Genomic DNA, 27,367 nt, shown 5'->3' on the forward strand with positions numbered 1-27,367 from the left:
CATCCATTTTTAGCAAAAATGGATGAAAAAAATATAGGGGGAGATTTATTAAGCATGGTGTAAAGTGACACTGGCTCAGTCACCCCTAGCAACCAATCAGATTCCGCTTTTCATTTTCCAAAGAGTCTGTGAGGAATGAAAGGTGGAATCTGATTGGTTGCTAGGGGCGACTGAGCCAGTTTCACTTTACACCATGATTGATAAATCTCCCCCATAGTGTGAACCCGGCTCAGATCTCTGCTTCTTCAGGGTTAGGAGATCATGTAGATGTCACTGTGCAGGGCGCCAGTAATGTTGGATATGGCTTTATAGGGACATTTATAGCTAATACCCTGTTATTAGGGGCCACGGCCTGTGTTATTAGGGGCCACTACCTGTGTTATTAGGGGCCACAACCTGTGTTATTAGGAGCCACAACCTGTGTTATTAGGGGCCACAACCTGTGTTATTAGGAGCCACCACCTGTGTTATTAGGGGCCACCACCTGTGTTATTAGGGGCCACCACCTGTGTTATTAGGGGCCACTACCTTTGTTATTAGAGGCCACCACCTGTGTTATTAGGAGCCACCACCTGTGTTATTAGGGGCCACCACCTGTGTTATTAGGGGCCACTACCTTTGTTATTAGAGGCCACCACCTGTGTTATTAGGAGCCACCACCTGTGTTATTAGGAGCCACCACCTGTGTTATTAGGGGCCACAACCTGTGTTATTAGGGGCCACAACCTGTGTTATTAGGGGCCACCACCTGTGTTATTAGGGGCCACCACCTGTGTTATTAGGGGCCACCACCTGTGTTATTAGGGGCCACTACCTGTGTTATTAGGGGCCACAACCTGTGTTATTAGGGGCCACAACCTGTGTTATTAGGGGCCACTACCTGTGTTATTAGGAGCCACAACCTGTGTTATTAGGGGCCACAACCTGTGTTATTAGGGGCCACCACCTGTGTTATTAGGAGCCACAACCTGTGTTATTAGGGGCCACTACCTGTGTTATTAGGGGCCACAACCTGTGTTATTAGGGGCCACTACCTGTGTTATTAGGGGCCACTACCTGTGTTATTAGGAGCCACAACCTGTGTTATTAGGGGCCACGACCTGTGTTATTAGGAGACACGACCTGTGTTATTAGAGGCCACTACCTGTGTTATTAGGGGCCACGACCTATGTTATTAGGGGCCACCACCTGTGTTATTAGAGGCCACCACCTGTGTTATTAGGGGCCATGACCTGTTATAAGGAGCCACGACCTGTGTTATTAGGGGCCACTACCTGTGTTATTAGGGGCCACCACCTGTGTTATTAGAGACCACCACCTGTGTTATTACGGGCCACAACCTATGTTATTAGGGACCACCACCTGTGTTATTAGGGGCCACTACCTGTTATTAGGGGCCACCACCTGTGTTATTAGGGGCCAGGCCTGTGTTATTAGGGGACACAACCTGTGTTATTAGGGGCCACGGCCTTTGTTATTAGGGGCCACAACCTGTTATTAGGGGCCACAGCCTGTGTTATTAGGGGCCATTACCTGTGTTATTAGGGGCCACGGCCTTTGTTATTAGGGACCACCACCTGTGTTATTAGGGGCCACAACCTGTGTTATTAGGGGCCACCACATGTGTTATTAGGGGCCACTACCTGTGTTATTAGGGGCCACCACCTGTGTTATTAGGGGCCACAGCCTGTGTTATTAGGGGCCAACACCTGTGTTATTAGGGACCACCACCTGTGTTATTAGGGGCCACCACCTGTGTTATTAGGGGCCACCACCTGTGTTATTAGGGGCCACCACCTGTGTTATTAGGGGCCACCACCTGTGTTATTAGGGGCACGCATAGTTACTCTCTGAAGCTTTGGTGTCAGTAAACAAAGTCCTAAATGCCAGAAGCTAAAGCCTCCCTTTTGGCCTCAGCAGAAACCAATGTGGATCAGTGACACATTAGCAGCGTTTCAGCATCACTGAGATTTGGCAGCAGGGTCAGCAGCGAGTGACTGGCAGAGGACACAAGGCGAGGACGTATATGACTGCCCAGGGCTCCTGGGTCCGGATCAGGTAACAGGCACATAAGAGCGGACTCTATCAGCAGTTATCACACTGGAATTGGTTATTACATCTGTTATTTTAGTAATCGATCACTTGACATCAGCCGCATCATTGATGATGGTGCAATGTGATCTACATGGACTGGACCCAGCATTTCCCAGTGACCTCTCGCTCATGTAACTGAATGGCCGTGGGCTGTGAACAATGTGTTTCTATGCTCGCCTGTGGAAACCTGATAATTGCTTTACCAAACACTAATGCTCTGTAATACTAATTGATTGATTTCCACTGGGGAAGAATTTATTTTGCATGAGATTACAGCTATATTTCAGCCAGGCCCGTTCCAGCAGCATCAGCGAAATCTATATACAGTGCTGGATGTGGCACAGAATGCTAAGTGCTACACAGGCGGCCACATGACGGACATCGGGGGTAATTGTCATAGTCTAGGAGCACATTATGACTGAGCCCCTCACCACCTGCTCACCGTCTGCCCGCTGGACACTGACCTGATGGCTGCTCACCGTCTGCCCGCTGGACACTGACCTGATGGCTGCTCGCCACCTGCCCGCTGGACACTGACCTGATGGCTGCTCGCCACCTGCCCGCTGGACACTGACCTGATGGCTGCTCGCCACCTGCCCGCTGGACACTGACCTGATGGCTGCTCGCCGCCTGCCCGCTGGACACTGACCTGATGGCTGCTCACCGCCTGCCCGCTGGACACTGACCTGATGGCTGCTCGCCGCCTGCCCGCTGGACACTGACCTGATGGCTGCTCACCGCCTGCCCGCTGGACACTGACCTGATGGCTGCTCACCGCCTGCCCGCTGGACACTGACCTGATGGCTGCTCACCGTCTGCCTGCTGGACACTGACCTGATGGCTGCTCACCGCCTGCCCGCTGGACACTGACCTGATGGCTGCTCACCGTCTGCCTGCTGGACACTGACCTGATGGCTGCTCACCACCTGCCCCCTGGACACTGACCTGATGGCTGCTCGCCACCTGTAAAGAGAAAGGTGATAGGAAAGAAGAAGAAAGGACCCTCATTGGGGTACAGATCCATGTTACACCAAAAAAACAATAACCCTTTAGCTTCTACAGCCGTACAATATCTATGCATACATACTTGCGATAACGACATCTAGTGGTAAAACTTTGGTACTACTACATTACCACTTACACACATGAGTACAGACTTTTGAGATAGGTGTAACCAATAGCAACACCCATGGTGGAACACCACAATGGCACTACGACTATGCTCTTGTATACTGTTAAAAGAAGGGTATACCAAAATATACTAGTTTCCGTATGAGGAAGCCTAAAGGACACCCCCGGCCTTCATCAGGTAAACAGGACCTTACACATGTGTTTAGCATATAGGCAGAGAGCTTCTCCACTGTTCTGACTGCTATTGTACCACCCACCTTCAGGATAGCTCTGCTTCCTTACAATGCATGCGGTATTAAGTCCCCAATAAAAGCTGTCCTGGCAGTAAAACCATGGATACAAGGCAGATGTGACCTGTGCTTGAGGCTGAAGACACTTCTGCCCTTCTGACCCCAATGCCCTTAAGACATCTGTCACCATATTCAAATGCAAAGACGGTGGCTTTTGAGGAAGAACTATGTCCGTTCTCCGTGGGCGTCACACTTTCATTGGGTTACCTAGACCATAATCCAAGCTTGCAGGCATCTCAGACAGCAGCTCGGTGGGGGAGAAACATACATGACGCACGTAGATCATTATAATCCAAGGATTAATCCCTGCCAGGCCTGGATGGAATAGAAGGAGTAAACATGGGATAAAAGCACTTGAGACCGGTGTATATACATAAATCAGTCGGTCCTTGACATCTGTCCGTATCTGGTGAGCATCCCTTTCATAGGATTATTGCACATTATCTATAACACACTGAGCTTGGCTTAGGAGGAGCACTTTAAAGGGCTTGTCCAGTGTCAGACACTGAGCTTATAGCTTCGTTTACACAGAGCGATAATTCGCCCAATCGCTCGTTTAACGATTTTGAAGCAACGGTTTGGTTTTTATAACGATCAGCGTTTAGACGAAAAAATCGTTCGAAAAATCGTTATTGCGATCGTTTTAGGATTGCCTAAGCCTATCTCACACATAGGGTGAATCTGTAAAAAACTGTTTACACGAAGCGATCTGCAAATTTTTAGCGAACGACCAACGACAATTTGTGAACATGTTGAAAGATCAAAATGAATGATTTCTCGCTCGTAGCTTGATCGTTTGGCTGTTTTTACACGAGGCGATTATCGCTCAAATTCAATCGTTATGGCTCAAATTCGAACAATAATCGTTCCGTGTAAACGCAGCATTAGGGTGCTATTAGATGGACTGATTTTGAACGATTAACGACTAACGATAAACAATTGCAAACAAGATTGTTTATCGTTAACCTGAAATCGCTCACCATATTACACAGAGTGATAGTCGTTAGTTACGATTGTTACTATGATCTTTATTCCTTCCGTTCCCAGAAAAACAATGAACAATGTGCAATTACACTGAACGATTAGTGAAAAAATGCTGATCTTGAGCGAACGAATGTGGAATTACAGCGAACGATTAGCGAACGATTACCGTTAATTTTAGATCTAAATCTACTATCAACGACATATGGACGATTTTTCGATCGTTGCCTGCAATTACACAGAACGATTATCGTTTAAATTTGAACAATATAACGATTTTTTGCACGATAATCGTCCCGTGTAATAGGGCTCTTAGATTTGAGAGGATAGCCACGATGGATGCTTCTCTATACTGACTAAAATAACAGGGGTAGGAAACCTTGGCTCTCCAGCTGGTGCAAAACTACAACTCCCATCATGCCTGGACAGCCGTTGGCTGGAGAGCCAAGGTTTCCTACCCCTGGGTTAGAAGAATGTCTCCTGAAATGCCCTAACATCTGTTCAGACGCCACAGACGGCTACAAAGAAGAGATCTCCCTCTGGAAAGTTTACCCATTCATTGCATGGACAATCCATTCATTTCAATGGCGGCCATGTGATGCTTCATTGCTCCCGTTGTGTCCCTGCTGCAGGGGGAGGGGGAGGATCTCAGCTGATCATAGACGGATTCCAACAGAGGACATACCCCATGTCTCACACAGGGATAATCCAGGATGTGACTTTTATTATAAGAAAATTCCAGAATAGATTATACGTAATAAATCTAATAATGTAAGATACAGATATATAGAAGCTATCCTTACTACATACAAGTAAGCCATTTGCACTGACATCTCTTGCTTTGTGGTCAGCGACTACAGCCTACAATTATAATGTCAGATTCCCTAAAAATTCTTAATTCCGCTCATTTTCACATGTATACCCATCCGGATAACAGCTTGTGTCTGTGCAGCTGCCCAGGAAGGTCTCTTCATTTATCCTATTGTTCACTGAACGGCATGAAAACCCCTTTTATCTAAAGCAATAAGGAAAGACCACCAGATTCTGTCTCCGTTCTCCCAACCCCCTGATCTACTTGTCACTGCAAATCTCAGCATGCCTTAAAGGGGTTGTTCCCCAATAAATAGTTTTGTTTCAAATCAACTAGTACCAGAAAGTGTTAGAGATTTGTTATTTACTTCTATTAAAAACAAAAATCTCAAGTCTTCCAGTACTTATCAGCTGCTGTATGACCTGCAGGAAGTGGTGTATTATTCTTTCCAGTCTGACACAGTGCTCTCTGCTGCCACTTCTGTCCATGTCAGGAACTGTCCAGAGCAGCAGCAAATCCCCATAGAAAACCTCTCCTGCTCTGGACAGTTCCTGACATGGACAGTGGTGGCAGCAGAGAGCACCGTATCAGACTGGAGAGAATCCACCACTTCCTGCAGGACATACAGCAGCTGATAAGTACTGGAAGACTTGAGGTTGTTTTAATAGAAAGTAAAGAAAAAAAGTTTTTGTTTTTTTTTTTGCTGGAGTCCCCCTCTTAAATACAATGCCATCAGCCTCACGTCTTCTGTTTACACATGATTTAAAGGGATCATCTGTCCAGGCCATTGCCAGAATACATCTTGTAAAGCCCTCTCATTTTACTTCTTCTTCTTCTTTTTTTTTTTTATAAGATATTTTTTTAAAGTTTTTTTTGTTATAACTGTACAAACGCTACTTGTTTTACTTCTATGAGGATTTGTTCCTGCTCTAGACAGTTCCACTTCCAGACAGAGGTGGCAGCAGAGAGCACTGTGTGTCAGACTGGAAAGAATACACCACTTCCTGCAGGACATACAGCAGCTGATAAGGACTGGAAGACTGGAGATTTTTTAATAGAAGTAAATTACAAATCTCTAGCACTTTCTGATACCAGTTTATCCGAAAGAGAATTTTTTGGGGGTGAATTAACCCTTTAGGTGTCTTGTACGGGACACCCTCCCTCCATTACCCTGATTGCCAATAACATCACATGACCATAAGGAAGCAGAAGGGAATGTCGCCACCAAAATTTCTTATTTGCAGGTAGCACATTTTTAGGCTGCACCTCCGCCTCCTCTGCCCATCACAGTACATTGACCCCACAGTAGGTGACAGAGTTGTAGCTGAGGGTGGAGTTTCCCTTTAATGTTCTCCTCTAGTCGAGGCCACTAGTCCCCCCAGCACTATGTGAACACTCCTGGAGACTGATGCCAAAGAAAGACCTTACTTTGCAGGAGGTAAGAAGATTAGGGCGATTTAGCAGTTTTCAGGCAGATTACATTACCCAGAGAACATGTCTGCGGCTGTTTCATAAGTCACACTAAGTAATGAAAGCCGTAAATACGTGCAATATTCTGGAGACTGGAGTCCACGTGGGGAGAGCTCAGCCTGCAAAAAACAAACGTGAACGAAAAGAACTCACGTCACAGATACTGCAAAGATTAAGGAGGAGGCACCTGCTTTGAACAAGCCCTTTCTGGGGTCTCCCGATGAAAAGCTGATTACAGGTTGTCCCCTGCAGCGCCCCCACAGGAGCCATGAAGAATTACACACTGCTCACTGTATTGGCTGTCTGTGTAATGCGGGGATGTGCAGGGAAGTGCACTCAGGACACTGGAACCCCGGCCAAATTGTAGACCCCTACCATAAAATAATCTATGCCGAAGCCCTGTGGAACTTTTATATATGTATATAGTCATGCTGGAAGATTAACCTCCAGTAATTCCAGAACAACTAAAGCTGAAACCTAAAAGAAGATAAGTGTTTGCTTCATAGTACTGTAGCATTGAAAGTTTGAAGTTTATGTGTAGGAAAGAGGAAAACTGCATACTGGACAGACTAACTACAGCGAGGGGGGCTACCTTCAGGAGGGATAACTATATGGGGCATACTGCCTACTGGGGGGCCTACCTGCACAGGGAGGATAGAATACTATATGTGGTGGTCTGCTATGGGCAGCAGATACGACCGGTCACTTGCTAGGTGGTACTGTGTGACGCCACTACTGTGGTGGTTGGTCGGTGGAGTATAGCTCAGCCAGGTGGTAGGTTGTCGCATTACCAGTGCTATCTCAGCACACAGGTATGAAGGCACACCTGCTTTTAGTTTTTTGTGGTTGGCAATACTTTTCCCCACTGGCCGCTGACCAGCGGACCGGAGTGGAGATTTGACCCACCCGGGCTGTCGGTACCGCCACCCACAGAAAGGGGAGATAACCCAAAGACGGTGTAGCTTGTGTGTAGGTGCTGGTACAATGATCACTGAGTCCCGATAGAATAAATGTTTACTTTGTTTACTGTGTAATCTTTGGCACTACAGATAAACAATTTAAGACTTGACTGATACAGACTTGACTTCACCAGATCTGTACCGAGAGCTGGTTGAGGTAGAATAGAGTAACAGTGCTGACTTGGTTGCGTGCTGAGAAGTGCAGAGTAAGTTCAGAGAAGTGGAGAGGAGTAGGGTGTGAGAGTCCCAACCCAATTTAGCAATGCGCTCTGCCGGAACTTTAGAAGAAGTAGAATACTTAAGAAGAATACTTGAGAAGAAGAAGGAGAATACTTGTGCCCATGTTTCGACCCTTGTCAGGGTACCCTGTAGTGTCGGGGTACCCATCCTATCAGAGTGACACAAGCCCAAGTCCTAGTTACCTGAGTTGAGCAAGGCGTCCAAAGTTATCTGGTTTCACCTGCACTGCGAGATAGAGTACGTAGGCTCTTGGCTGCTTCGCTCTATCTGGATCAGTTCCTCTGCTTTAGGATACTGTCCTGCACTTTTAGAGATGTTCACGGCGTAGGTTGGGGTGATCCCTGACTTGTCCTCTCTAAGTATTTAGCAAGGCATCTTGAGGATAAGTGTTGCTAGAAAGAAGAAAGTCTCTGTGTTTCCCATACGTGTCTGTCTACTACCACACTCCAGACTAGACTACCACTGACTGAACCCTAGGAACTGTGCTGTGGTAGTGTCTAAATCCCATACCGTAAAGGGACCTCTCCAGGTAAGCCCCGCCCGGGCCGGATTTCATTGGCTGCTCCACTCCGGGCTTCCTAGCAGCCAAAATCAGACACTGCCGGACCCCCAACCCTAATCCAAACGTTTAGTTTTAGGGTTGGGGGTCAGATTAGGGTTCTAACCCTCCCCACAGCTCAAACCTTAACCCTAACCCTCCTGATTAGCACCAACCCCGGGGGTTAAGGTTGTTGTGTGGGCAGGGGATAGTTAAGTAGTTTGGTAGTAACCCTAATCTGACCCCCAACCCTAACCCTAAAACTAAACGTTCAGATTAGGGTCGGGGGTCCGGCAGGGTCTGATTTTGGCTGCTAGGAAGCCAGGAGTGGAGCAGCCAATGAAATCAGGCCGGGGCGGGGCTTACCTGGAGAGGTCCCTTTATGGTATGAAATTTAGTCACTAGCGTTGTGCTGTGTGTGTACAGAGTGCACAGAAAAAAAGGAGAGCAGAGATAGGCAGGGAAAGAACAGCAGCACTCATAGGCTAGTACAGACCAGGTGGTACAGAATCAGTAACCCTTAGATAACTACAGCTGTGCAACATATAACAACACAATAAAACAACACTGGCACCTTGTGGTAAAACTAGGGAATGACACTTCATTAATACTGAAGGGATAACTTTCTGGCTGGTGCCTAGAGCACTTAATTGTGGAACACCACACTATACTGATACAGAGGGACCCAACCACTATATGGGGGCACAGATGGACCCAACTACTATATAGTGGCACAAAGGGACCAAACTATTGTATGCGGGCACAGAGGGACCTAACTACCATATGGATGCATAGAGAAGGCCTAACTTCTATATAGTGGCACATATTGGACATAGATACTATATGGGGCCACAGAAAGGCCTAACTACTATATGGGGGCACAAAGGGGAGGTATCTACTATATGGAAGCACATGGGGCCTATCTACTTCATGGGTGCAGAGAGGATTCCTAACAACTGTATAGGACAAAGAGGGACCTAAATACTAAATGGTCGCACAGAGGGGCCTAATTCTATATAAGGACCCACTAACATAAAATGTTCTCTGGCACATTTTGCAGAGAATCTGTTGTTATTTGGTGTCTGTAGTTACGCCATTTTTTTACAGGCTCTTTCATCCAAAGGCCTGCTAAAACTTGGGACTGCCCAGCCGAGTTACACCCTGTATTATATTCCAGAGCTGCACTCACTATTCTGCTGGTGCAGTCACTGTGTACATACATTACATTACTTATCCTGTACTGATCCTAGGTTACATCCTGTATCATACTCAAGAGCTGCACTCACTATTCTGCTGGTGAAGTCACTGTGAACATATATTACTGATCCTGAGTTACATCCTGTATTATACTCCAAAGCTGCACTCACTACTTTACTGATCCTGTACATTACTGATCCTGTACTGATCCTAAATTACATCCTGTATTATAAGCACTCCCCCCAAATACCATTCTGTCTCACTCCTGCTAAGTCCCCCTCCCATTGGTGACGTGGATCATGTGTGGTCTGTCTTTGCAATGGGCCAGGTCTAAAGTCACTGTCAAAGCAGTCCAGGAGCCAGGGCAGCTCGGTGTGCAGCTCCAGAGTAGCGGATGATCCCACAGTGTCCAGGGCTCCCCTGAGGGCACAGTCAGATGGACCGGAAGGACGTTCTGCCGCAGGGCAAAAGGCAGAGCCTGGGGCCCGGATCCCCTCCCACCCGGATCATAGTGCTCAGTCCTAGTGTTCTGGAAGCTCATCTACTACCTGAAAGCAGCTGGAGCCCAGTACCCATCACCACTCCCCTCCATTTTCTTGCCTCTGGGTGTCCCGGGATGCAACTCAGGAGCTTTTCTCAGGTGGCTTCTCCTCTGCTTGGTGTGTGTTCTCACCGACTGACCCACTCGCACCCTTGGGAAGGAGTGACACCTGAGGAACCGCTGGCCAGGGGCTATCATGTTATTATTATTAGTCTGACACAGTGCTCTCTGCTGCCACCTCTGTCTATGTCAGGAACTGTCCAGAGCAGCAGCAAATCCCCATAGAAAACCTCTCCTGTTCTCCAGATTGGGAAGAACGCACCACTTCCTGTAGGACATACAGCAGCTGATAAGTACTGGAAGAGAAAATTTCTTTAATAGAAGTAAATTACAAATCTCTAGCAATTTCTGGCATCAGTTAATGTAAAAGAATCTTTTTTTTTTTTTTTTTTTTTTGCTGGAGTACCCCTTTAAATGGCCAAACAAGTGACCGGATAGGTCCTCGGATAAGCTTACTGACTGTTTCCTACAACAACCACCAGAATTGTGAATGCTTCTCTGGCATATAATGGATACTGTAATCCAGAAGAACAGACACAAAGTTGAATGGTTTTACATTTCCTCTTCTTTATTAGTTTGGCACATGTTAGTGAATCACTTCCAGAAACATAACAATACTTTGGAAACTTTCAGTGTGACATTCTTTACAATTTTTTCTTCTTTTTTACTTTCGGGCTGTTGTACTGTCTTATTTTTAAGTTTACTTGCATAAAAAGAAAACACACTAGAAGGCCCCCGATGTTCTTGTGCTATAGTGATGAGCACACTGTTGTGTAATGCTCACATACCATCGTGACAATGACAGCATACACAAGTATCACAAATATATCCCCCTGACCTAAAACACCTGCCTGACAATGCCGAGGTCATATCCTCCTAGGAAACCAAACAACAGGCTAGAAAAAACAATAGGATTGAGGAGTAAATGACTATTTATAGATGTGACTTACCTTAGATTTTCCTCTGCAGGATTATAATGACAGATATGACGCTCCGCTTGTATTGACATACAGCGGGGACTGGAAGTATTTGGATGGTGACATCGTTTTCATCATTCGGCCTCTCCACACCACCACAATAGATCTAAACCACAATAGATCTAGACCTAAAATTATCGACCACCGGGAGCGTGGAGAGTTAATGTATGAACAGTTTATTTAATATTTAGCGGTCAGCCGCTCATCGATATTACACGTAACTATTACATGTAGCGATGTGCGTCTGATGGCTAACGTTTAGATAGACTGTTCATACATTAACTCTCCACGCTCCTGGTCTCCTCCTTCTTTCTGCTGTCTTCCCGACACCAGCATCAATTGCTAGAATGAAGGGGAAGAAGCGCTTAGGTGTGAATCTGGGGGAGCAAGTGAGCGCCGACCTGTCAGGTGCTATTATATGTGCCAACAGTAAGCGGGTAGGAGGAGGAGCCCATAGGAGATAGCGGTGGTCTGCTGCCTCCACTCCTACTACACGGAGCGACAGACCATCTCTTTCAGCAGCGGCAGACCATCGCTTTCGGCAGCCTCCCAGCATCTTCTGGCGGTCAGCCAATCAGGGCGCTGAAGCAAGCAGGAGCCTGGAGCAGGTGATGTATGCTCCAGGGCAGCTTTTCTGAGGGAACGGACCGGACTGGCTAGCCTTCACCCCTGAGCATTAATGAGCCTAAGACACCCATGATGCTTGGATTACTTTTGGTAGGCAATAACCACTACATACCAGGAACAAGCAACACGAACAGCCATTCTGGAGATGCTTGAACCCAGTTGCTGGAAAGGCGACTGGTCACTAAGAGGCTGTGGTGAGTGGCATCTGAAAAACATTATATATCAGTATATTAGTGCTGAAGGTTCACAAATAAACTCATACAGTACAACTGCACTACTGATCTCTCTCAACACACACTCTGATAACATACTGCACTACTGATCTCTCTCAACACACACTCTGATAACATACTGCACTACTGGTCTCTCTCTACACACTCTGATAACATACTGCACTACTGATCTTTCTCTACACACGCTCTGATAACATACTGCACTACTGATCTCTACACACGCTCTGATAACATACTGCACTACTGATCTCTATACACACTCTGATAACATACTGCACTACTGATCTCTCTCTACACACGCTCTGATAACATACTGCACTACTGATCTCTATACACACTCTGATAACATACTGCACTACTGATCTCTCTCTACACACGCTCTGATAACATACTGCACTACTGATCTCTATACACACTCTGATAACATACTGCACTACTGATCTCTCTCTACACACGCTCTGATAACATACTGCACTACTGATCTCTATACACGCTCTGATAACATACTGCACTATTGATCACTGATCTCTATAAATGCTCTGATAACATACTGCACTACTGATCTCTCTCTACACACGCTCTGATAACATACTGCACTACTGATCTCTATCTACACACGCTCTGATAACATACTGCACTACTGATCTCTACACACGCTCTGATAACATACTGCACTACTGATCTCTATCTACACACGCTCTGATAACATACTGCACTACTGATCTCTACACACGCTCTGATAACATACTGCACTACTGATCTCTATCTACACACGCTCTGATAACATACTGCACTACTGATCTCTACACACGCTCTGATAACATACTGCACTACTGATCTCTACACACGCTCTGATAACATACTGCACTACTGATCTCTACACACGCTCTGATAACATACTGCACTACTGATCTCTACACACGCTCTGATAACATACTGCACTACTGATCACTGATATCTATACATGCTCTGATATACTGCACTACTGATCACTGATCTCTATAAATGCTCTGATAACATACTGCACTACTGATCTCTATACACGCTCTGATAACATACTGCACTACTGATCACTGATCTCTATAAATGCTCTGATAACATACTGCACTACTGATCACTGATATCTATACATGCTCTGATATACTGCACTACTGATCACTGATCTCTATAAATGCTCTGATAACATACTGCACCACTGATCACTGATTACAAATTACAAATCTATATAACGTTCTGAAACCAGTTGATTTTAAAAGTAAAAGATTTTCGCTGGTGTGCCCCTTTTAAGCAGCTCGGACAGTTCTTCTTGAGTATCTATAAGCAGCATAGGATAGAGATTAGAGATGAACGAACCGGGTTCGGGTTCAAGTCGATCCGAACCGAACGTTCGATATTCCATTAGCTGGGGCTGCTGAACTTGGATAAAGCTCAAAGGTTGTCTAGAAAACATGGATACAGCCAATGACTATATCCATGATTTCCACATAGCCTTAGGGCTTTATCCAACTTCAGCAGCCACCGCTAATCAAATGCCGAAAGTTCGAGTTTGTTCATCTCTAATAGAGATACATTACTGTCTGTGGATGGAGGCCTGCCTTGGCAAGCCCTTGTCATGATCGCAATACTCGTACCTTGAGTTAGACATTGACAAAAAGGGGCCGCCCTGGTATTTCCCTGTTTGTGTTCCAATATTCGCAACCGAGTGGGACTTAAGGGGCTTTTTATCAGGATGGTGTGGTGCTCTCCCCATCATGGAGGCACCCCGTGGCAACAGGCTAGAGATATCTGGCTATCCCATGTTTTGAGACTCGCAACCGAGACTCCACGGACCCTTGTTTTGCATATTTAAATTTTTGGGGGCATCAGTGGAGACTCTTGATTGAGTACTTCACTGGAGTGTTTTTCAGTGATTACTGTGTTTTGTTGGTAAATTACTGCACTGCCCACAGGTATAGTAGCTTAGATGACCTGACATAGCTGCTCTAACAAAAATCAATGCTCCTAAATGCAATTTTCGGGACCCTGATGCATTATTAGAGCAGAATTTACTACAGATCAGCAGCAGTCAGTCCCTGTCTTCCATGCCTTGTAAAAGTCTTGTAAAATGTCCAACCTCTGGGAGAGGATGACTAGACTGCAGTGCTGGGGAGATGATGGACCTTACACAGTGGCGTAGCTACCATAGAGGCAGGGTAGGCAGTTGCTATGGGGCCCATGCAGGAGGGGGGCCCGGGGAGAAGGTAAGAGCGAGTGTCCTTCTACTTAACCCTTTATGTACTGCAGTGTGTAAGTGACCCAGTGTTTACTTACATGCTGCAACAGAAAAAAAGTGTTGACAAGCAGAAGACAGAGAGATCTCCTCTGATAACCTCTGACCTCTATTCTCCAGCTCCCCCATCAAGTAGAAAAATGTGCAGAACTCCCTGCAGAGGTCAGGGGTTATCAGTGCACAGGCAGTAAAGCAGATATCTCATTGTCTTCTGAGCTTTGGGTCACTTACACACTGCAGTACATAAGGGGGTTAAGCAGAAGGTAGTCTGCTCTTGCACCTATGTATTTAACCAGAAGGGCTCCTAATGGGCCCATATAGGTAAAAACAGTGGACTATCATAGCAAGCAGCCATTGTCTCTCTGCCCTGCCAGTCACTCTTGTGGCTGCAGCCAAGATCCTGCCTCAGAGATTTTATTTTTTGGCCACATCACAGAGCATATACTGTGTATATATATATATATATATATATATATATATATATATATATATATGCGCAGTACTTTGTGTTGTGCGTAGGGGAGGGGGGCCCCTTAATTTTTTTGCTATGGGGCCCCGTGAATCCTAGCTACGCCCCTGACCTTACAGTATAAATAGCTGAATCCATCTTCAGGGAATTGATGTGCTTGTAGAGAACAGCTACTTTACTTTTTTTCTAGGCAGAAGAAAGCAATCCCTACTGTGGATTCTCTCATCTTTATCAGCCACATTCCATATATACGGTCCGTGCAGACGCTATAACTCAGCAGAACTCGCTGCATCATAATTTATTATGATAATGCTTTAAAGGGAAACTAGCAGCAGATTACACGACTCTAACCTGAGGATCTGTCCCTACTGCGCATGTGGTGCTGAGGATGAAGGTAAGGTTTCTTACCTTCAACCTCAGCGCTATTTGTGTGCAAGTAAGGTGGTTTGGTGCACCAATCTTTCCTGTCCCACTAATATTCATTTAGAAAGGGCAGGCCAGATCTGTGCACTGAGGGTGGTAGCCCTACCCCCTGTGCGCCAAACCACCTTATTAGCCGAAGGATTTACCAGCAAACTGCACAGAATGGTGCTGAGGATGAAGGTAAGAAACTTACCATCTACCTCAGCGCCCTGTGTGCAAGAGGGACATATCAGCGGGTTACAATTGTTTTCCCTGCTGATAGTTTTCCTTTAAAGTGTCACTGTTGTTTCATTTTTTTTTTTTGCAGAAATCAATAGTCCGATTTTAAGAAACTTTGTAATTGGGTTTATTAGGCAAATCTGCCCTTATCTGCATTCAAAAAGACTTTCCCCAGATCCCACCCGCCACATCTCTCTCATTCACTGCTCATTATCAGAAAATCTCGACTCTTTTACACAGTCCTGTCCTGTCTTTTCTATGGAGAGGGGAGGGGGAGGAGGGAGATTAGCTGGCAGCAGAGAGCAGGAAACAAAGGATTACACAGCGGGAGCTGTGTGAAAGCCGGTATTCAGAGGTCAGAGAGGTCAGTGCTGACTTCAGAGGAGATAGCCGGTGATGTAGTTGTAAATTAACTCTTTGTTGTCCTGTTTTGGTGCCTCATCTCCCTCCACCCCTCCTTGAAGACAGGGGGGAGAGCTTTAAACTGCTTTTTCATTATAAAAATGCATTTTTCGGCTAATAAACCCAATTACAAAGTTTCTTAAAATCGCCTGTAATATTGATTTCTGCAAAAAAAATTGAAACAGTGACACTAGCTTTATTGTCAGAAGAGATGACGCAGTTAGTTCCAATAATTCGGTCTATAGCATACAGTCCGTGCACAGATCATATGTACGGAATGTGACCTAAGGGCCCTATTACACAGGATGATAATCGTGTGAATTATTATAATATCGTTCAAATATAAACGATAATCGTTGTGTGTCAATGCAGGCAACAATCAAAGGACCAACGAGTAATCGATCATTTTTCCTTTGGTGCTGACACCAAAATCATTGTTATTCGCTGTAATTCCCCATTTGTTCACTAATCGCTCAGTGTAATGGTCCGTTTACACAATGCGATAATTCGCCCAATCGATCTTTTACCGATTTTGAAGTAACGAATTGGTTTTTATAACGATCAGGGATTAGACGAATAAATTGTTAGAAAAATCGTTATTGTGATCGTTTTTAAGATCTCTTAATCTGTGAAAGACTGTTTACACGAAGCAATCTGCGAATTTTTTGTGAGCGACCTACGACGATCTGAGAACATGTTGAAAGATCAAAAGAAATTATTTCTTGCTCCTCGCTTCATTGTTCACTGTATTTACACGAGCCGATTATTGCTCAAATGCGATCGTTATTGTGAAAATTCGAATGATAATCGTTCCGTGTAAAAGGACCATAATTCCACATCGTTTCTTCATTTGCTGGGATCAGATGGGGTAAACGATGGTAGTAACAATGGTAGCTAGCTAATCGTTCTGTATAATGCTACGTTTACACAGAACGATTATTGGGCGAATTTTCGCGATAACGATCGCATTCGAACGATAATCATACGTGTAAACGCGGCGAACGATCGATAAATCGTTCATTTTGATCTTTTAACATGTACTTAAATCGTCGTTCGCAAAAAATTCGCCGATCGTTCCGTGTAAACAGTCGTTCACTGATTTTACCTATGTGTGAGATAGGCTTAAGCGATCGCAAACAATCGCTAAACGAATTTTCTGTACGATGTATCGTTCCATCTAAACGCTGATCGTTTTAAAAAAAAAATCGTTACTTCGAAATCGTTAATCGTACGATCGGGCGAATTATCGCTCCGTGTAAATGTAGCATAAGGGTCCATTTACACAGAAAGATTATTTGACAGATTATCTGCCAAAGATTTGAAGCCAAAGCCAGGAATGGATTTGAAAAGAGGGGAAATCTCTGGCTTTCCTTTATGACCTGATCTGTTTCTAGTCTGTTTCTGGCTTTGGCTTCAAATCTTTCAGGTTAACGATAAACGATCTTGTTTGCAATCGTTTATTGGTAAAAATCGCTTCGTCTAATAGGATTCTAAGGCTGCCTTTACACATAAAGATTTATCTGACAGATTATTGAAGCCAAAGCCAGGAACAGACTATAAACAGAGAACAGGTCATAAAGGAAAGATTGAGTTTTTTCCTCTTTTCCAAACCATTCCTGGCTTTGGCTTCAAAAATCTGTCAGATAAATCTCTATGTGTAAAGGCACCCTAAGGGTACCATTTCACGGGCTGAGGAGGGACCGATCAACGATGTAAACGAGCGCCGATCTGCTAGATCGCCGCTCGTTTACTGGGCCTATTCCACGGCCCGATGATCGTTGAGCGAGGGCTGCAGGGACATTGTTACCGATGTCCGTGCTGCATACATTACCTGTCAGGTCTTCTGCTCCGCTCCATCCTCCTCCCCGGGTCCGGCGCGCTCTAGCTTGAGAATTGCCTGTCAGCTGACAGGCCACTCAGCCAATCACAGGTCGCGGGGGTCCCGGCCTGTGATTGGCTGAGTGCTCCATCAGCTGACAGGCCATTCTGAAGCCAAAGTGCGCTGGACCCGGGGAGGAGGACGGAGCGGAGCAGAAGCCCTAACAGGTAATGTATTACTGCTGCTGCTTCTCAAATCGTTGGTCGCCCGCCGCGCACCGCTATTCAACCGTAGCGATGTGCGGTGGGGGAACAATGATTTTAGGTCTGGCCCTAAATGAACGATCAGCCGATGACACGATCATCGGCTGATCGTTCTCTCTATTTCACAGAGCGATAATAGGCCGAATGGGGACGAATAGGGCCGATTCGGCCGATTATCGTTACTGTGGAATAGGGCCCTAACTCTTTCCTGTGTAGTGGAGGCTCAACCAACCAGCTGTACTGGGAACTGCAGTCGGCTCTGCTATGTTGTGGGGCCAGACTATAGCTCCCTGCAAGATACAGAAATAGGAAGCATTAGTAAATCAGTGCAATGACATCTTCATTCTCAGGATCAATGTGGGTCTCAGGGGTCAGTCTCCTATAGATCAGAATCAAATAAGGGTGAACTAGTTTGAACCAGGTGGGCTTTTTCAGTAAACAAAGTTCTGTGTTCCTATCATAAAGTAATGCCATACCAGACAGTCTTCTCTTTAATGTCGCTGGTGGTATAGTAGTAATACACAATGTCTATAATGGAAGTGATGGCTTCATATACGGTGTCCTAGTAGCTTGAAAGGAGCTTGTGTTTATAAACTGACCAAACAGAGCCGATGCCTAAGGTCCCTTTTGCCGGGGTCAATGCATTGCCGCAAACTGGTCTACAGATTGTCCAGGTTTAGAAAAACTTGGCCACTTTCCTCCAGAAAGAGCATCTCTCCTGTCCTTAGTTTAGGTGTGGGCTTTGTAGCTTAGGTCCAATGAAGTGAATAGAGCTGAACTGATACCACACACAACCTGAAGAAAGCCGTATCCTTATAGGACTTTAGGAACCAGTCCTATAAGAATCCGGCTTTCTTCGTGTACTCTCCTCCATACGTTGTGTGGATGATCCTGTGCTGAGCTGCGGTATTTGATTCATGTGTGACATAGTGTTGTGCCTATATTGGTTGCACAGCTAAAGAAGGTGGAGGAAAATTTCTCTGCACGTTTTTTAAATCACATTATTGCACTAGGAGGCGCCCTTTTTCCTTTTTCTTTCACCACACACAACCTGGGACAGGGGCAGCGCTGTTTTTGCAAGAAAGTAGCTGTGTTTTTATCTAATCCTGGAAAACCCCAAAGCTCAAGGATAAAAAAAGTTGGCCAACTCATAAATGTTTTTTTTTTTTTTTTTTTACATTTATTGTCTCTCCTTCATTGAATGCAAGGGAACAAAAGGTCAGGGCCCACTGGTGTGGACGGACGATATTTACCTGCACTAATACACTGTAAACAAGTGTCTGCTCCAGGGCAGAATACAGGGGGTGACTGGGTTTTGTACGTTTATGCTAAATATTTGGTGAATGGTTGATGGTCTAAAATGTTGCCTTGGATGCTAAAATCCGGGATGATGGATTTTCATTGACCGACCCCTTTGTTCTCTGAGAGATAAGCTGCCACCACAGCTGTCTGGCTGCAGCTAATCTCTCCCTATAGAGAACACAGGAACGTTCAACTGCGCCTTTAATAACTGTCAGTTAATAATTCGCTGTAAAGTTACCTGTCTTATCCTACTTATAACCATGAACAATCTGCATGGACGAACATTCCTGTGTTCTCTATGGTGAGGGGAGGGGTAAGGCACACCCAGACAGCTCTGGCATTGGCTTATCTCCATCAAAGGGGTCAGGCAGCAAAAAGCCATCAATCCCATCCCCTATGTCCATTGACATCATCTGTTGGGGGAGACTCAGGAGACCCCCATACACTTTATACTGATTGCTTTACATACTGAAGTATATGGGGACCTTTAGGGTATAAACCCACACACCGTATACGCAGCAGATATGCAACAAAAACGCAGCAGATTTGTTGGTACAGATTTGATGCTGTGTTCAGTTATTTAGATCTAATCTGCTGCGAGTTTGCCGCGAGTTTGCTGCGTATCGCAGCAGTAAATATGCTGCATATACGGTGTGTGGGTTTATACCCTTAAAGTTCTTGGTTTATTCTCGGTTTGTCTGTATTTTTATCTGTTTTAAAATTATTATATTGTTCTTGGTCTGAACTGGTATTTTATGTTTTTGATGATGTTTGAGTTGTGAATATGCTTTTAATTTTTTAGGCTACTTTTTTCTTTCCACAAATGACAATTGTTGTTGTTTCTGTTGGTAGTAGGCCCTAAACGTTTTTTTTTGTTTTTTTTTAAATAATTCTACACATAGAATAAAAGCAGGAGCCACCATCCCCAAACAGTCCACCTATCCCCAATATACAGGAGGGCAGGCCGCAGTCAAGCCTAACCCCAATCACAGCTCTCATCAAAGCTCACTTAAGACGACTGAACCTCGAGCACGCTTATGGTCCTTTTACACAGAGCAATAATTCGCTCAATCGATCGTTTAACAATTTTGAGGCAACGATTTTGTTTTTATAACAATCAGCGTTTAGATGAAGAGAAAAAAATCATTTAAATGTTTGAAAAAATTGTTATTGCGATCGTTTTAAGATCGCTTATGCTCAGCTCACACATAGGGTGAATCTGTGAAAAACCGTTTACACAAAGCGATCTGTGAATTTTCAGCGAACGACAAACGACGATTTGAGAACATGTTAAAAGATCAAGATGAATGATTTCTCGCTCATCGCTTGATCATTCGGTGCGTTTACACAAGCCGATTATCGCTCAAATGCGATCGTTATCGCGAAAATTTGAACGATAATTGTAAAAGGACCATTAGGTTTGCTGAAACCCGAGCATGCAGCATTTGATTATCGGTGACGGAATAAGTTGGATGCAGCTCTAAAGCTGCCTAGAAAACATGAATACAGCCATAGGCCACATCCATGTTTTCCAGAACTTGCAGCCACCGATAATAAAATGCTGCACGCTCGGGTTCGGATGAACAAGCAAACAAGTGTGTTCAGAATAAATGTTATGGACTGATCGTATCTGCTTGCAGTACCATCTTCCAGTCATACACAGTATAAGGGCCCTATTACAAGGGACGATTATCGTGCAAAAAATTGTTATATCGTTCAAATTTAAACGATAATCGTTCTGAGTAATTGCAGGCAACAATCGAAAAATCGTTTATATGTTGTTAATCATTGATTTAGATCTGAACCTAAAATTATCGTTAATCGTTTGCTGTAATTCCACATTCGTTCGCTCAAGTTCCGCATTTGTTCACTAATCGTTCAGTGTAATTGCACATTGTTCATTGTTTTGCTGGGATCAGATGGAGTAAACGATCAATCATTTTTAACGACCATCATTCTGTGTAATATGGTGAACAATTTCAGGTTAACGATAAATAATCTCATTTGCGATTGTTTATCGTTAGTCGTTAATCGTTAAAAATCGCTCCGTGTAATAGGACCCTTACAAAAAGGCAAAATATGACTATAAGAGAAGGAAAAACACCGCCCTTTCCTTATCTAATAATGTGCAACGTTAAAGTCTATAGAGAAAGCGCAATCTGTGCACACATGGTAATAGGAATGTTTGTGCTTATAATGTGTGTACAGACCAATGTGTTCCCATAAACTTCTCTAGAAAAAACAATGTATTTTAGCTCTATTTCACAGCCGTATTTTGCCTTTCTTTTACTGTGTGTGCACTTGGTGTCATGCCCATTAGGTTGTAAAATGGATACAATTACGGCTACATATATTCTTAGTGCTGAAAAACACAAAGTATAAAAATGACTAAAAACAGTGCTGACAAGTCTTCTATATAAAGAATAATGAATTCTCACAGACATCTGTTCTGTTTCTCAGTATTTCTAAGTATTCTTGGTGATGTCTATAAACTTCCTTCATAAAGGGATTCACTTGTTTTCAAAACTTATTAGACTGGTGTTCACACAATACATCCTTGTACCAGGTTCTGCCATGTATTTTAGTGTAGATTTTAAAGGGCCTTTTACACTGGCCGATTATCATGTGAAAAATCGTTAAATCCTTCAAATTTAAGCGATTATCTTCCAGAGACAGCACCACTCTCCAGTTTGGGTGCAGGTTTTTGCAACTCAGTTCCATTGAAGTGAATGGAGCTTAATTGCAAACCACACGTGACAGCCTTACTGTCTCTGGAAGACAGTGGCCATGTTTTTGTAACGACTGATAACTCTTTCAGTGTAGACACTCATTTTTCACAGTATATAGATATGAAGGCAATTACGATCAAATTACCGACTTTTCTTAGTGATTTATCTTCTTGTCTAAATGCCTGTGGTTGAAAAGAAAAAAATCATGACTTTCCGTTCACTAAACAAGCGATAAAACGATCAAACGTCGAATGGAAAATCAAGTTTATCGAAATTATCATTGGTAGTTCGCTGATCGTTCGCATATTTGTTCGTGTAATAAGTTGTTCACCGACCAAACACGTTGTGTGGGCTGTCCGATTAATGACCATATAACGACGTAAAAACGATCGTTCATAACAGTAATCAGTGAATGTACTAACCTCAGAATCATGCGCTACAAAATCGTTAGTTATTGGTAGGAAACGATAGTTATAGCGAATCTTTGAACGATAATCGCTACAAGTAATACGGCCTTTAGTTAGTGTTTGGCTTAGCAGACTGTCATTGCAGGAGACCTGAAGACGCCACAGGGAGGACCTCAGGGGAGCCTGGTGAGAAAAGGATATGATATTTATTACATTTAATGCAAGGACGGCAATAAAATAAATAAAATAAAATGGACAAAGTACCCATTTAAACATTCATATAGACTGGAACCATGGTACAAAAATTTTAAAAAGTGCATTCACCCTTCAGCTCATTATAGCTCAGCACTATAAAATCATGTTTTCCTTCTAAGCTCAAGTGTTAAATAAGCTGGGCTTAGCTGCAGTATGTCTGCCTCCTCCCTCCTGCACCACTCTCTCTTCTGCAAGATTAAAGGGGTTATCCAGTGTTAGAAAAACACGTCCATTTTCATCCAGAGACTGCATGGCTCTTGTCTCCAGTTTGGTTAAAGTTTTATAGTTATAGTTTTGTAATTTACTTCTATTTAAACATCTCCAGTCTTCCTGTACTTATCAGCTGCTGTATGTCCTGCAGGAAGTGGTATATTGTCTCCAGTCTGACACAGTGCTCTCTGCTGCCACCTCTGTCCATGTCAGGAACTGTCCAGAGCAGCAGCAAATCCCCATAGAAAACCTCTCCTGCTTCGGACAGTTCCTGACATGGGTTCACATGTACTATTTTGATCAGGTCTTTTTAGCCAAAACTAGAAGTGGGACCAACACAAAAGAAAACTATAATGAAGCAAATTGCACCTTCTGTGATTTGGAGCCATCCCTAGTTTTGGTTACAAATACCGACCAGAATCCTATGTGTGAACGGAGCCTCCGTGTCCCTGTCCCTTCTAAGGATGCCGATCGCAGCCATGTGTAATTTATGGGAAATTATGCTGTATTTTGTCTAAATATCTTGTGTATTGCTGAGCCATGAGCTTTGCCAATCTGCCCGCCGCTGACTGACAGCTTCTTTCTGTATATCAAGTAACAGAAAGCTGTCAGTGAGTGGCAGGTTTTATAACTCAGACACCACAAGAAAAATAAGGCATTAGAAAGTGCTTATTAAAATGAATGGGCTGTGCGTGTAATGCAGGGAAGTGCTGGTCCCTCCCCAGAGACACTCACTGTAGCTGCTCTCAGCTCTAATAGATGCAGCTCCTCAGCATGGCAGCCCCCACTACTCACCCAGAATTACCTAATGGGGGCTTTACAGACCAGACAAGACCTTTCAATTGATTTCAAACACTATAAATGATTTACTATAGCGGACAATAAAACATGTGGATGTATAGCGACATAGCTATGTGTGTATTATAGTATTAACATAGAAATAACATTTGCATTGGCCCTTACCCACAAAGAAGTAATTCATATTAGGGTCCATTTACACAGAAAGATTATCTGCCAAAGATTTGAAGCCAAAGCCAGGAATGGTTTTGAAAAGAGGAGAAATCTTAGGCTTTCCTTTATGACCTGATCTCTGTTTATAGTCTGGTTCTGGCTTTGGCTTCAAATCTGTGTCAGATAATCTTTCTGTGTAAATGGACCCTTAGTCACATATGTGTTCATGTAATATCCAGGGGTCTCTACTAACTATAACTATGGAGTAACGCTGAATTTCTACAGTGTAGTTCTCTACATCCTCCGCTGTATTATTAATGCAAATGTCATAGGAGGAGAAATTCATGAGGTTAACGCTATCAGGCTATGTTCACATTTGGTAAGAGACCGTCTGTTCCGTGACCTGGCCTGGTCATGGAATGGCCGGTCTCAGAACAGATCATCCTGGCCGGTACTGCAGTACTGGAGAGATGATCTTTAGCGCTACTGAGTTCTGATGCGGGCACATCAGTGTGTACTCGCATCAGAACTCCCCACTGCACACAACAGAAAATGCGGTTGGAGCCGTGCGCTCCATTGTGTGATCTCACAGGGTTTTCTGTGGTCGCTATTCAGTGAATAGCGGCTGCAGAAAACTGACATGTCAGTTTCTCGCGGCACCACTAGCCGGGATTCCCTCAGCCTGCAGCACTACACAAGTACCGCAGAAATTACGTACTTACGTAGTGTGACCATAGCCTAATAATGTATAGGGCTTCATGAACACAGGTATATTGCAGATCCAACTCTGAAATCTATGGGTCAAAACAGCCCCGCATCAGGTTGCATTGCAGCGGGTAAATGCATCCCCTCAGTGTCCAGTGGTAATGGAGAAAACTGCAATGCAACCTGATCTTGTTCTCGCCCTATGAGCTCATGACTCCAATTACACACATATTTTTTCGCTCACTGACCCTTAGGTTACACTAGCGTAACACTGACAGCTGTCAATTCTGGACATCATGGGTGGGCTGGGGCTTGTGGTTGTAATAGATGTATAAATGCATCTGTATTACACTAGTGTGAACCCTGCCTTATGGTATCAGGCCCCTTGCAAAACTTTGCTATGTGCATAAAGGAGGCCAAGCAACCTACGGTATTACCTGCTTATTGTATATTATATTATGCTGCCCCTATGGTGCAGCTATTATGTGTGCTTGGTTGTGAGAGGTTTGCTACGCAGGGCATTGTGTTTAGGGTAAAGCTGGCCATACACTTCACATATCTGTCAGCTATGAACTCCAGGAGTTATGTGAATGAGGCACCTTGCTGGCCTATGCTATGTGTGCAACTAGCCACGCAAACAGGTCAGAGGGGGCTGGGAAGGAAAGACTATGCGAGGGAAATACCCCTTTATGACTATGTTCACACAGAGTATTTTTGGCCAAAACCAGGAGTATAACCAACACAGAGAAAAACTTGAATAGAAAGAGTTTAACCTTTTACTGTGTTCCCCACTAAAGGGTATTCCTGTAAAAAAAAATTATTTTAAATCAATTAGTGCCAGAAAGTTATATAGGTTTGTAATTTACTTCTATTTAAAAATCTTCCAGTACTTATCAGCTACTGTATGTTCTGCAGGAACTGGTGTATTCTCTCCAGTCTGACACAGTGCTCTCTGCTGCCACCTTTGTCCATGTCTGGAACTGTCCAGAACAGCAACAAATCCCCATAGGTAAAAGTTTTCTGCTCTGGACAGTTCCTGACATGGACAGAGGTGGCAGCAGAGAGCACTGTAGCCGAGTCTAGCCCAATTGGACCAAGTTCCCTTTGAGCAGATTTGTAATCCACAGCAGCCAGGCTATATCTCCACTAAAGTGCCAAAATAATATTTGTTTTTACAATTTTTCAATAAGTTCTATAACTGTTCAATATAACTTTATTAGCCTCATAATGACTCCTGCCGTACAGCTACAGCACAATCACGCTGCTGCCCACCATTAACACTGTGATCTATAACAAGCTCGGCAAGCTTCTATTGCAAGCTTCAGACAGACTCTAGTAGCAGGGAGCAAAAATCACTGATCAATGCTATGCAATGGTTTAGCATTGACCAGTATAAGCAATTTAACGACTGCTTATAAAAGTCCCCTAAGAGGATGTAAAAAGTGTTAAAAAAATAAAAAAAAATCCAAAGAAAGTCCAATAAATTACAACCACCCTCCCCCTTTCCATTATACAATTATATCGTGGTAAATACTTGTGATCAAATATTTTAGGAGTGATACCTTTATTGGCCAACAAAAAATTGTTAGAGCTGTGAGCTTTCCAGATTCAATAAAGGTATCACTCCTAAAATACTTTGATCACAAGTTTGTACCACGATATGGATTTTTCTGGCTAACGCGGTACTATACTATTTTTTTTCCTAACCATTATACAATTAAAAATATGTAAAAATAAATAAATAAATAAATAAAATAACAAGAAATATGTAGAAAAAAAAATAAAAAATCAACAGGATTGCTCATTTTGGTCACATTATATATCAGAAAAAAAATTAATAAAGAGCAATCAAAAATCCCAATCTATACCAATATTGTACCAACATAAACTATAGATCACATCGCCCCCAAACAGGTTATAGAAGTCACAATAGGGGCATTATTACTATTATTTTCAACAAAAAAGTTTGAGGCTATGTTCCCAGAACGTCTTTCCTTGACCGCTTTTGGGCAGTTTTCTTTTGGGAAGGCCATCATCTTGGCATTAAAAATGCGGCTGTTTTATGCACATTATGGCCACAATTTGCATAAAACTGCTGCATTTTGGCACAAAAAAAAAAACAGCTGCAAAACAAATTTTTTTAGGGGCTTTGTCAAACATTTAGTGGTAGATTGAAAGGTGTCATTACAAAGTACACTTGTTCGTGAAAAAAACCCAAGCCCTTACATGGCCCTGTAGATGGAAAAATAAGAGTTTTGGCTCTTAAAAGGTGACGGAAAAATTGAAAATGCAAAAATGTAATTTAGCTCTGTCATCAAGGCCAAAAAAGTTTTTTTTTTTTTTTTTTTTTTAATGTTTTCATTCACTGGCAGCAGTAAGAGTGACACGGCCCCTCTGCTGCCACCAGTGACTGTGTTTGGAACTGCAGGGCTTCAGAAGCCCTGATCCAATTACAGATAAATATTGGTAACACTGCGGCATGCAGACATAAAGCCTCCCCTAATACATATTGGCATTCGAATAGCCATTAGATTATGTGAAGCAGCCTGTGACAGTAATCTGCGGAAAGCTTCATTGACACCGTAAAATCCTATTCTTTGTATGGGACACTTTGGTAAAGCATGCTCTGTGACCATTAGCTTCTGTCTTTGCTTTGTACTGGTGTATATTTTTGCTTGTTTTTTTCATGATTCTCTCCTCTTGTTTTCCTGATCAAGTTTTTTCTAAATGACAGGTACACTTCAAATGAACACTAACTTTTATACAACTTGAGATCATCACACAACAGGAGCGCT

General features: G+C 43.7%; 1 protein-coding gene across 1 annotated transcript in view; it reads right to left on the bottom strand.

The window, feature by feature from the left end:
• The window catches only part of ABCA5 (ATP binding cassette subfamily A member 5), a 109,015-nt gene extending 96,894 nt beyond the window's left edge, over positions 1–12,121 (bottom strand). The window contains exon 1 of the mRNA XM_069952645.1: positions 12,029–12,121. The gene's annotated coding sequence lies outside the window, so the exon portion shown is untranslated. The remainder of the gene's footprint in view (positions 1–12,028) is intronic.
• Between the last annotated feature and the right edge of the window lie 15,246 nt (positions 12,122–27,367).

This window comes from Dendropsophus ebraccatus, chromosome 14 (genome assembly GCF_027789765.1).
Source record: "Dendropsophus ebraccatus isolate aDenEbr1 chromosome 14, aDenEbr1.pat, whole genome shotgun sequence".
Lineage (NCBI taxonomy): Eukaryota > Metazoa > Chordata > Amphibia > Anura > Hylidae > Dendropsophus > Dendropsophus ebraccatus.